This window comes from Molothrus aeneus, chromosome 12 (genome assembly GCF_037042795.1).
Source record: "Molothrus aeneus isolate 106 chromosome 12, BPBGC_Maene_1.0, whole genome shotgun sequence".
Classification (NCBI taxonomy): domain Eukaryota; kingdom Metazoa; phylum Chordata; class Aves; order Passeriformes; family Icteridae; genus Molothrus; species Molothrus aeneus.
In genome coordinates this window covers 20,135,688-20,148,970 of record NC_089657.1, presented here as the reverse complement: position 1 = coordinate 20,148,970, position 13,283 = coordinate 20,135,688, and positions in this window count along the sequence as shown.

The following is a 13,283-nucleotide window of genomic DNA, read 5'->3' as shown; positions in this document are numbered from 1 at the left end:
GTGCCTGGAGCTGGAATCCCGCTGGAGTTGGGATAACCCTGGTGGATCTGATCAGGCCTGACATGTGCAGCTCTCCTCCTCCACTGCACGGAGGCAGCTGAGCTACTTCCAAAGTAGCTCTCTCCTCTCTTGTCACGACAGCCTGTCCTCCGTAGAGGCAAAAAAGTCGTGTATGAATCAGCTCCTTGTGGTTCGGCTGTGAGATGCTAATTACACGTCATTAAAGGGCAAGGCACCTTCAAGACTGACATAAAAGCTGTGTCACTAATAGTTTGCTTTCAAACATCTTCGAGTTGAGGCTTTTGAAATAAGTAACATCAAGAAATCTGTTGATAAAATCAGGAATTAAACACTTGTAAAGAAACATATAGAAAGGGGATTTTTAAAATTTACACTGGAACTTGATTTTCCTGTAAAAAATTTTGAATAGTAACTCATTACATGAATTTCTACAGTAATATAATTGATGTTTTTCAAACAGGAAATAATATTTTAAGAGACCATGCTACTTTAATCTCTTTGATCCTGGGGCCTTTGATCTGCCATGGGGTGACACGACTGAGATCAGGCATTTTCTTTGGTGATGTGTTGAAAATGTGAAATTACTGATTCCTGTAATCCAGCAGAGCAGAAAAAGGTCTGTGCTTTTTATAGCTCAGAAACTGATACAGCTTTCTTCCCTTGCTCAGAGCCACTGGAAATGCAAGGCCTGAATATTCCTTAAAGATAAGATTCTTTTCCTTACAGTGTTATCTTCACTCTAATTAGCCTAAGGCCGTCTCCCTCTCTGAATTACACCTAACTGAAATCCTCACTTCTTAACGATTTGGCATAATCCACAAACCATTGCTCTGTGCCTTCAGTGCTGTGCAATTTTCAAGATGAGAGACATGGGCTATTGCAACAGAATTCAGATGATACAAACCCCAGCAAGGGTTTTTCCAAAATAGTCTGTAAATGTCCATTTCAGATTCACTGGAGGGACTCGGCTCAGTGCCTTGAGCAGATGGCCATGGAGGAAGACATGAGACTTGATTTACTCTCAAACTCTGTAAACATCTATTCTTTGACATATCTGACCTGTTCTGATCTTTAAGTGCTGTGATAATCTGAGTGATACTTAGTCTGTTTATAATATGCAAGTAGTGAAGTGCAATGCACATTTCTGCCCCACCTTTTCCAAATATATTCAAAATAAACACATTGACTCAGCTGATGGGAAAAGTGAAATAAACACTGGGAAAATGTTTAAAAGTTCACTATTATACTACTTAGACTACCAGGAAAACATTAAATCTCAGACTTCAGGACATTTTTTGTTTCTGATGGCCTCCTGCACCTTTCCCATTTACCATTGCTACACAGGTATTGTACATGATGTACAGGTATTGGACTTGATGGAAGTGGGGCTGGGGAACGAAAAGCAGATTTACATTCTAAAGATATCACAGAATCCCAGACTGGTTTGGGTTGGAAGGGACCTTAAAGATCACCTCATTCTAATTCCCTGCCATGGACTGGGATGTCAGTCACTAAATCAGCTTGCTCAGGGCCTCATCCAGCCTGGTATTGACCACTTATAATCATGAGCAGGGATTCTCTGCTACCAGCAGCACAGTCCTCACTTGGAATGACTTGGAACACCTCTGCTGCCCCAAGAGAGGCCCAGGGCTCAGGAAATGAGGTGTGGCCTGTGGGAAGAACCAACATGACACAAAACATGCTCAACACGTTTCCAAATCCATTACTGCCTTTCACTAGTTTCTTATTTCTGTGCTAGTTTTAGATTCATAAATTGCACTCTAACGATGCCTCCAGAGATGTCCTGGAGGAATTTCAGTCTTGGTGTTCACCTGAGCACAGCTGAGAAAGCAATGTGAACCAGTTCTAAAGAACCTGGAGTTATTCCAAGCTTTGGAGTTTCCTAAGCTCAAAACTATTTAGAAACTCCTTCAAAGGCTTTCAGCTAAAATTCCTCACCAGCCATGAGGTGTTCTCAGGTTTAGATAGGGATGTCTTGTGATAACCAGATGGGACATTTTACTTGTTGTCAACTATCACAGTACAATTCAGGCACAAATTATCAGATAACTGGCTTAATTTATTGACTTTATTACTACTGATCCAGAACTGGATGTAATGGTCACAGAAATTAGAGGGAAGAGACAGGATTCTGCCACAGTGCTTGCCCTGCTTTGTGCCCAGGACACTCTTGAGGAAGCCAGGGACCTATGAAGTGAAGGTGTATAGAAAGAAAAGGCAGCAAGAAAAGGAAGTGCCAAGGAGCCCGCAGCTCTGAGTAGCTACAGCAAGACTCTGGGCTGTTCTGGTGCGTGGCCAGAGGAGCTGTCAGAATCCACCCACAATCTGGTTGTGACATGTATTGCTGCATCACACTCCCACATGTGATTTGTGTTTATTTTCCTGAGAACAAGATAACATTTCATAGTTGTATTGCAATAAAAATTCCTACTGGTGAAAAACCCTGAGAGAGATAGAAATATGCATATATTCATATATAAAAATAGTAGAGGTGGTATCAAGAAATACTTGCTTTTTAGAAAGCTTGACAGCCAGGAATCCTTCATAAATTTCAGATGAAGCTGATCCCTGTTTTCCTCACCATCTTCCATATGACTAATAAATTCAATCAAAACAAAATAAAAACATGTTTTTTGAGCATCTCAGGAAAACTCCTCTTAATGTGTAAGGAGCAGCTCATTTGTTGTTTTTATTCCACAGGCAGATATTTTGACAAAGAGGTTCTGATCACACAGCAGTACTAAAGCTCTCTCATTTCTCAGGCTAGGAGGCTGCTCATCAGGTGAAGGATGCCAATGACCAGCAATTAGCATCCTTCTCATTTAGGAACCCTGATTACACCTTCTAACACCTTCTTGTGTTAGTGCTGCATTAAGGGTAGTTTATACCATCTTGATTCGGGGTGTGAGGTGGTTTAGAGCAGCAGCAGGGAGTAGAGACTTTTCTTACTTCGTACCAAAGAAATCACCAAAATAACAGGTGAAATCAATTCATCTCCCTGCCTGCTCACCTGCTGAGTGTTCCAGGCTTCCATTTCTGCTTCTCCAATCAGGCTTTCGTTCTAATCAGTAAAATTCAGGAGAGTATTTGTTGCTGTCTTGAGTTTATTTATCATTTTTTCCCTATGAAGATATTAATGTCAAAGTGAGTTAAGTTCTGCTGTGACAGCCTGGTCTTTTTTGCTGCTCCAGTTAGAATTATTCACCTCTATAAAATCCACACTGTAATGCCCCAGCCTGCTCCATGGGTTTAAGGGGAGGTTGTTTGATTCATTCTCTCTTGATGGCTTGGGGAAATAGGAGCAGCTCTATGTGGCTTAAATTCTACCTGGCTTTAAACCATGACAATGATACATTCAGGGAAAGGGTAATTCTTAATAAAAATAAAAGTAATTGAAAGTAAAAATAGAGGGGGTGACTGAAATATAAAAAGTGTGGACTGAAAAATATGAAAGCAAATTCCAATGCTTTGCATTGCAAAAGCTGGAAAGTGCCTTTTTGTATGACAGTGTCTGTCATGCAATATACCTGGTTAGCTTTTATAGTGAGAGAGAGGCACAACCAGATGGCCAGTTCAATGCTGTGCAGTCACTAACTGAAGGAGTCTGTGGGTGTTTATTGGCTGTGGGTAAGAGCCTTTAATTTCTGTGGGACATGAGAACACTGTAGCAAGTCTGCATAAGCACTCCCAGACAACTCCCACTGTACCTGTCAGTGTAGATGGAAATCAGAGTTTCTGCAGTCCAGTGAGGAAGGGAACTGTTTCTCTTGCTTTCTGAGCCACCGTTTGACCACGAGTTTCTTCATGGAGGTCATGACCAAGTTTCAGTTCCTTCAGTGTCAGTGTCTTGTGTCACTGGCTAAATTTGAGGTGCATCTTGACTTCTTGTTGTTCTTGATGAGCACATGCAGTGTTGTGCTTTCTTGTGCTCTTTCTGATGTCTCTTCAAGTGACTGGACAAGTGATTCACTGTGATGCCATCGTTGATTTAATTCATGGCATCCAAATGGTATCCACTGATAAGGACAGCAGGACAGAACAGCATTTCACTCTGAAAAGGACAGTAGAACAGAACAGCGTAGCTTTGGAGAAACAGATGAAGGTGTAACTGAGTCAAACAGAAGTCATGCAAAACACAAGCAGGATGCCAGCTCAGCTCTGCAAGGCTGACCAAACAGAAGTATGTGCAAAACAATGATCCTGTGTTTTTCAAAAGTGGGAGTCGAGGAACAGCCCCCTAAAAAGGATGTTGAAGACAGACCCCAAAGAACCACAAGAGAACTTCCAATAAAAGGTATGACTATGTAAAATAAAGTAATGCATATACATTATAATAATAATAAATATTATAAATAAATAAATAATATAATATAATATAATTAATAATAATATAATAAAAATAATAAGCAGGCAGAGCTAATGAATATGTAATCTGTGTGTGGGAGCTGGGGTTGTTGGCCTGGAGAAAAGACAACTCAGAGGTGATCTTGTCACTTCTACAACTCCCTCAAAGGTGGTTGTAGTCAGGTGGGGTTGGTCTCTTTCTCCAGGCAGCAACTGACAGAACCAGACGACACAGTCTCAAGCTGTGCCAAGGGAAATATAGGTTGGATATTAGGAAAAAGTTTTTCACTGAAAGAGTGATAAAGTTTTGGAATGGCCTGCCCAGGAAGGTGGTGGATGTTTTTAAAAACAGACTGGATATATATGGCACTTGGTGCCAGGGTTTAGTTGATGTGTTGGGGCATGGGTTGGACTTGATGATCTTGAAGGTGTCTTCCAACCTTGTGATTCTGTGAATTCTGTGTGTGATAAAAACTCTTTACCAATGCTCAGGGCACTTAATTAGAGGGGGAGTCCTCAGAGTAACCAGCACTGCAATAAACAGTGCCTACTTTCTAACACTCAGACTGTGTTGGAAAGGTTCTACCTGGTCACTTTCAGTATCACCAGAAGGAGAGACCTCTATCATGAGGATTCACCACTGGAGCTCAAGATTGATGCTTTGTACTCTGAAGATAAGAGATGTACTAGTAGAAGATTAAATATGCCCAATTGTCTAATTGTCCAATGTGTGCACTGGCTTTATTTGCAACACAGTTGATTGTTTGAAGCCAAGTGGAGTCAGTCTGCCAGTTTGGAGCAGGCCAGGGGTCACTCTGCCGTTTTGGGGCAGGCCATGGGTCAGTCACTGTCCCCTCTCTAAATCCATGTCCCACAGAAATTGTTTGGGTGGTTTTTAAGGCAGACTTTTGATTTCTGTGCAGCAGTAACAGCAATCCTGCTGACACGACCCAACAACCCCACAGGTCCTCCTCACAGCCAGAGGTTGTGAGCATGGAGCCACTGGGGCAGGATGAATGCCTCAAAGACAGGGAGGGAAAAGGAGGTGAACTTTAAGGTCCTTCCAATCCAATCCTTTTGTGATTCTCTGATACTAAATCAGAATCCAAACGAGTTTACCATCTGTACCAGATTTCTGGAAATTCAAGCCTGCTGAAGCAGCATCCTTCAGTCTGGAGAAGGGTTCTCTCATCTTCATTCTGTTTGCAGTGGAGGCTTCAGTCCTTTGTATGTTGACAATCTCCAGCATGTCTGTTCTATCCAGAACAACAAATATTGCCATTGCTGAAATGTCTCTAATCATTAAAGTCAGCCCCAGGCCGGCTGTGAGTCTCTGGGGCAGAACTATGGAAGGACAATCTCTGCCCATCTCTGCTTTTTAGTCAAGTGGCTCAGATTTCTCTCCTGATTCCTGTGCCTGATCACAGTTGCCAGGAGGATGCTCACCAATGGCAGCAGACAGAGTGCTGAGGAAAATGGGATCAGTTAGAACTGTACATTCCCTCATGTTTTCACTGTGAGCTGTTGGAGGGGGCAGGGATTCCAGCTCATTGATCCCAGGTGAATGAATTGCTTTGAAGATTAAAAATAAAACCATGAAAATCCTTGTGTTGGGTGTTTGTAGAGCATGTATCGAGTCAGAAGGAATCAAAATTGACTTTTGACAAGTTGGGGGTTGACTCTTCTGTGTGATGCATAAGCAGCAGCCAAACCATTTTCTTCATAAGAGACCCCATCCCTTGATCAGTGAACTTAAATTTTAATTCTCTCTGCTGTGGGCAGGTGTTTGGTTTGCATGCTGGCACTACCTAAGCAGGCTGGTTTCTCTCTTTCCAGATGCCAGTTTATGTCATGGGCATCACCAGCACTCAGACTCCTTTCTCCTTTGGCAATGCTGTGCCAGGGTTAACGTTCCACTGGTCTGTCACCAAGAGGGACACTCTGGATGTCAGGACAAGGCACAGTGAGGTAAAGTGTGGGTGTGTGTGCAGTGCATGTGTGTGCAGCTTGGGCAAAGGAAACGGCCACATCAGGGCAATGCAGGGAATATTGCTGCCTCCACTGCCTCAAAACCCAGATCAGTTGTCAGCACCTCGGTGCCAATGTCTGGGCTTTCCATGAGTCCAACTTGAATCCCTTTCTCCTGTCCAAGGCTGCTTTTCAGCTTCCTGCAAACTACAACTTTGCAGTGGATGTTTATGGCAGAGTAAAGGGAAGAACGGGCCTGAAAGTTGTAGTGAAGGTCCTCGATTCTGCAGCCAACCAGTTCCACAACATGGCAAGAGAACTGTCTGATGAAATCCAGATTCAGGTAGGATGATTTTCTACACGGTTGATGTTGAAGTATCTCCTTCAGAGCTGGACTGAAGTATCTGTCTTTGAAATCAGGAATTTGAAATGCAAGAGTAACTTCAGCTTTAGTTTATCTTTATGAGTCCTTACTCTTGTTTGCATAATGTTCCCCATTGGGGCTCATTCAGTTCATGGGCTCATGGGGGCAGGGGTCTTGGAGATATAAATTTTTCTGAGCATGTTTCTGCCAATGTAAAGGTCCTTTTCTTAATTGATTGAGAAGAGATTTGGGGATTTTGCATTTAATATTGAATTTTCCCCATGTTCACTTACTGCTTGTTCCTGACTGTTTTCTCCCCCGAGAGGGAGAAGGGCTGCTGGGAATGTGTCTGTTCTAAGGTCCAGGTGTTATGTGAGTTGAAATGTCTGAATTTTTCAGGTAACTAAGCAGTGCCAGCTCAGGCCCAAGCCCCGGTCCTTTCCTATCCCGCAGGAGATTTGGTGTGTACCAGCAACAGCAGGTTCGACACCTCGTGCTAGTACAGGGACGAGAGGTTTTTGCTTTACAAAATAAAACAAGCAAACCCAAGCAGTGAGGAGTGAAATCACTGAGCCAACGCCCTGGGCTGTCCTCACAGCCCGGGCTTGGCCATCCCTGAACCCCCGGCCCGGAGGGCTCCGCGGCAGATCCTGGGCTCCTGGAAGTGCTCGTGTTGGACACTGCGGGATCTGCTCAGGGCAGAGGCTTCCCCTTGGGAGCTGCAAAGCACAGAGAACGCCCTCGCAAGAAGTTTTTCCCTCAGCAGCTGGAAGCGAACCCCGCCACGAGCCTCTGCCTCGGCACAGCCGCTGCTCGGGGCGGACGCGGAGCTGTTCCCTCTGATCTGCGCTGTTTCGCCTCAACTCGTGGAACAATCACCGCTGCGGTTTCTAACTAAGTCCAGGCTTTATCTCTGATGTGCTTCGGCACGAGTGTGTGTTCTGTCCTAGAACAGTTGTCTTGTAAATCGCCGGTGCTCGGGGCAGCGCCGTAAGAGCCGCTGAGGGGAGGCGGCCCGGGGCAGCAGCTCGGCCAGGGCCGAACAGTGGGGGCTGTACAGAGCCTTCCCCTACCTCCTTCTTACTTCTCATTTCTCATTAAAATGTTCTAGTACAGGACGGGGAAACACTGAAGTGTCCTACTGTGTACTTTCGGGTTTTTTTAATCTATCAGACTTGGAGCGTGGCAAACGGGAATGAGGAGTCATTTCAAAGGCTCAGCTGTGATCAGCAATTGGTGTCCGTGAGAGTTAAGGATGAAGAGGAAACTCCATCTTTAAATATAAATGCTTGAAATTCTGGGCAAGTTGTGTTATTTCTGTCGAGGGAGGGGATTGATCCCTGAGGGGGCAGGAGATGTCACCTCTCAATAAGGCACTGCTGGGAAAAAAACCCTCAGAAACGGAGGGAGTACTGTTTAGAATTGGAGAGTGCTATTGCCATTGCTGAAATGTTTCTCTCTCTAATCATTAAAGTCAGCCCCAGGCCTGCTGTGAGTCTCTGAGGCAGAGCTGAGGAAGGACAGACAATCTCTGCCCATCTCTGCTTTTTGGTCAAGTGGCTCAGATCTCTCTCCTGGTTCCTGTACCTGATCACAGTTACCAGGAGGATGCTCACCAATGGCAGCAGAGTGCTGAGGAAAATGGGACCATTAGTTAGAAGTTAGAACTGTACATTCCCTTGTGTTTTCACTGTGAGCTGATGCAGGGGGTAAGGGGGGAAAGTGGTGTCTTCCCTGAGCACAACCAGCAGTTTTGTTGCCAGAGGCTGCAGGCAGAGCAGGGAGTGCATAATCTTAGTAATTTTTCCTCCACTGTTGAAAGGGGATGGTTTGAATAGCATTACTTTCCCTCCTCACTGAGTTCTAAAATCGGCTCCATTGTCTCCTGGTGCATTTAGTAGTATTAACATCATTACTCCTACAACTATGACCACTACCCAGGGTGAAACCCTGCAGGCAAGAGTTTGGAAAGCTGTGTTTACACTGAACCATCTTACTATTCCTCCCTCATGTACAATACCTGTTATTCTAATGCATTTTTTGTTGTTACAGTCACCAGTACCCCTGGCCCTGCTCCAGTCTGCGTTTGCAACTTGCAAACACGAGCCTGGGAAGGCCCATGGGATCTTGTTACCTGGGGATGTGGATATTCTTGTGTCTCCAGAAATTCCAGGAGTTTGGTGAATGCCTGCTCCTTGTGTTTGACCTGTGTTGGATAACACCCCTCAGAGCCACAGACATTGCTGTGGCTCACCTGGCTTCCTGGAATAGCGAGAATGTTTGGGTGACCCCATTGCACGCACTAAACCAAACAAAGCAGCATCAGAAACTGAAATATTGCACCTGGCTGAAATATTATACCCGGCAGTTCAATTTATCAAAATCACACTGCTTGGTGTCAGCAGTTAGGTAGAGATCAAAGCAAGCCAGCATATGGCTTGGCAAAATTCAGAGCACTGCATAAGGATCTGATTTTGCTTTGTAGAGACCGTGCATGGCCAGGAATCCCCAGTAGGACAGTAGGGGGACCTTGCACCATTGGTTAGGTGTGGTAACACCCAATACACCACGCATTATAAACCACACTGCACAGCACAGATTGCAGACAGCACTGAACACACCATCAGTAGATTGTCACCATGACATTTATGGAATGTAAAGGAACACATAGCTGCCAGCTTGTCTCTGTACTGGCCACTAATGTAGATAGCATTTGCCACATGGCTTCATGAAACCATGCAGCTATTGATTTTTGTTATTACCCCACGGGCATGTGCGAAGATTTTGATGGTATGTGCTGTATGAATTGAAAAGATGAATCAAAATCGAGTCACAAACACATTCAGGAATTAATGGAAACTATATAGGAGATGCTTGTACTGTTTGCTCTCTTGTCTGCAGAGGGCCCTGCAGAAGATGGTAAACAGCATTTGTGGTTGAAAAGCAAAAAAGGGGAACTGTAGGGGAACAGGAATAGGGCTGTAGGCAGCCTTGGCCTTGATGAGTTACAGCTGTGTCCTTGAACAAGACGTAAACAGCTTTGAGGGAGAAGAAGCATGGAATGCCAAAGTGTGTTGACATTTACACCAAGAAACAGAAATTTATGACCAATTACAAAAGAGTAGAAGGCGCGTGCATGTCGTTTGTTAGCCAGTTATAATGCAAAAACACGCGTGTGTTATGTGTGCGATATAGAGAAAAAGTATAAAAAGTTGTACTGTGGGATAATAAATGCTGATGCTTGCTGCCATCTTCAGTGTCAGTCTTTTGTCCACCATCACACTACAACTTTTCTGGCTTGCAGAAATGTTGAGATCTGTTCACTAGTGGGAGGTCTTGGATGGGTGGATGTGACAGAAGTTAATTATTCTTCAACAGACCATGGTTTGAATTACATGCAGTAGATAATGTTTCAGGGCACAACCTTGAATAATGAGGAGAAGACAAACTGTGTTTTCTAGCAGCCTATCTTCTGGCAAGCTGTTACTGGTTTGAATATTTGCATGACTGAACAGTCACATTTGGTGAAAAAGAAAACAATTAAAATAGTGTTCTGGGTTTTTTGTTCTGAACAGATTTATAGGAAGATAAAATCCAGTATTTCCCTCTTCACAGCGCCAAATTAACCCAAATTGGAAGCCACCTTCACATAATCCCATCTGAACAGTAAACTTAATTTGTTTAAATTGCCAAGACAACCAAGCCTTTGGGGAGGCACCTTCTTCACAGTTTCAAGTGCATTTCAGCTGAAGGCCAGAGGCACGACATCAGTCATCACAGATTACTTTTATTCCACTCTAAGCGCTCCATTCATTTGGTGTGATGCCAGCATCCTCCAGAGAGTTCCACAAAACCTCCCTGCATGCTTTGGATTTGAGATGAACTAACAGATACCTGAGGTTACAGATCATTAGGAACAAACTCCCTAGCAAATACCTTGCTCCAGAAATGGAGGATTGTGAGTTACCCTGGCTGGGTTTGAAAGCAGCTGCAGGTAACATTGACAGGGATTGATGCTGTCTCCTGGCAGTGCTTTGGGTTTCACTGTCCTTGCTCTTTGCCTCTTCCTGGAGTGCTTGGGCAGAGCTGACTGCAGGGATGCAGGGATAGGGACTGTTTGGCCCTGGCAGCACACACACTGATTTTACCTCTCCAAAGGCAGGATTCATTCAGGACACTATTTGCAAAATGCCAACCCTTTACTGTTTAAAATGCAAGCTTAGGCAGGCTGATGTGAACGCCAGGCCATGCATTTACTTCAGATACACTCATCTTACAAATCTGGATGAATTTACAGCAAAAGATGCAATTTAACTATGAGGATTTAGAGGGCATGCAGTGTCCAAGGATAAGGACATGCACAAATGTACTGAGGAGCAGAGCACCTGTAATTGGAAAGATGCATTTTGAAAATAATTTAGAAAGTTAATAAAATTTTCAGATCCTTACAGATGCTTTTTGCACTGAAGGAGTATCTTATGCTCCACCAGACTGGTATTTAAAATATGTCCTTTATAAGAAGAGCTAGGATTTAAAAAAGAGCATAGTTAAATGACTGAGATACTGCTTCACATTTGAATTCTGAAGCAAATATAGTTTCTTGCAAATATTGTTCTTGCACACACTCCTGCAGTATAACTCATCTGTTTTGTTCACTGCATGAAGAAAATCAGGCATAAGCTGGAAGGAAAAACTCTTTATGGAGTTTTCAGCATAATTTTTTTAGTGGAATAGAATTACAGTACCTAAAGCCAAGCAGGTGCAACATCTGGTCTGAAAGAGAACTCCAGAAAGGTCAAACAGAATGTGAGAATGTGTTCTGAGTCCACAAAAAACTACTGCATCTTATTGCAAAGCTCTAGAATGGATAGTGTAGGATGGGTTTTTTTCCTTGTTTGTTTCCTTGCTTGTTTGGTTTTTAATTTGGTGATTAAATTTAAAAAACAGGGCTATTCATTATTTATACAGAAAAATCCCATTTGTCTTCTGCTTTTCACCAATGCTTTCCAATTTAGAAAGGGTCACTTGACTGTAATTAAACCAAATGTTGGTGAATAATTCAGTACCTTTTTTCTTCACCCCATCCTATTCATTAGTTAGAGCCAAAAGGCTGCAACTTTCAAATAATAACAAATCTTTAGTCAATAATTAGTAATAATTAAAGACTCAAAGCTGTTATAGCAGCTAGTTAGGAACAAAGAAAATTCTGTTTGTGAAATGAGAACTCATAAAGAAAAAATTAATTTCTCATCAACTTAAATATTTCTAAAAATGTAAGCTTTCATACACTGTACTCCTGGGAATCTCTTTGTAATTTCATTTGATAAACACAGAGCTAAAATTGGCATCCTTGTAATTAATTTACACTATTGCATAAAAACATGGGGAGAATAATTCACAGAGAGAAACTGCATGGTGCAGTTGCTTTAAAGCCTTTTTCCTCTTTCTATGAATTATATCAGATATGTAGTTACATAAATCAGAATGGTACTTTGGGGGTTCTTACAGTCTGAGGTGATTAAAAGATTTACAGATTTTAAGTAGAACTCAGTGATTGTAAAATTAGTTAATATTGGGCTATATGGAGAATCTTCTATATTTTTTCCTGTGTTTCACACAGCTTTTCACAAACCTCTAACATGAGAAAAAAAACTAACATTCTAAACTAAAATTAAACTGAAATGAGGAAAAAAATTTACCAATTGTATGAAAATCTGTTGACAAACACTGTTCTGCCATTTTGGGGCTGGGTCATGATTAGAACTGTAAAGAACTGTTTAGCACTTCCACTGGAGGAAAAGTTCAAATTGCAGTTTTCTGCTGGAGCAGAGTTCATCTGACAAAAATCTTTAGTCCTGTAGGATTTCTGTGCTTCCAGTGTAACTGAGCCTGGCTCCAGGTGCAGCATGGGGGATGCTCATGACCTTCTAAGGGGATCCTCCTGTCTCTTCATCACCTCCTTAGCAGTGCTATGCAGAGAACTGATCTAAGAGAGTGACAACTTACTCAAAAGGACCCACAACCAACGAGAAAGGCCCGTGGGAGAGAAAGGAGAACACAAATATGTTCCCAGGATCCCAAGAGGAAACATTTCTAAATAACACAAGACCTGGTGGCGCCAAGCTGTTGGCTGGAGAGGAGAAATAAACAGGCAGATGGATGTCGATGTGCTCAGGGAGATCACACAGGAGTAAAAGCAGACTGATGACACCTTGTGGGGGGAGCAGCTCTTCTCTGGGTGAGAACAGTCACCCCAATTTCACTGCATGCACTGATCTCCAGAATGGAAAGCAAAGGGAGGCAAACGACCTTCACAGGTTCCACACAAGCCAGCATGATTCTGACAATGGGCTTCCAGTTTCCTGCCTCAGCAACAGAATACAGAACCTGGCAATGGATTTAGGAACTGTTGGAGACAGGGCCCTCTCCTATGATAGATCCCAGGTGAGTGGGAATCACCTCGGCTTATTGTGAAGTTCAAAGGCAAACAGGAACAAATGTTTTCCCACTGTATTTTGGGTCTTTTCTAGGCTATTTCTTTTTGCATTCCACCACCTTATTTAGC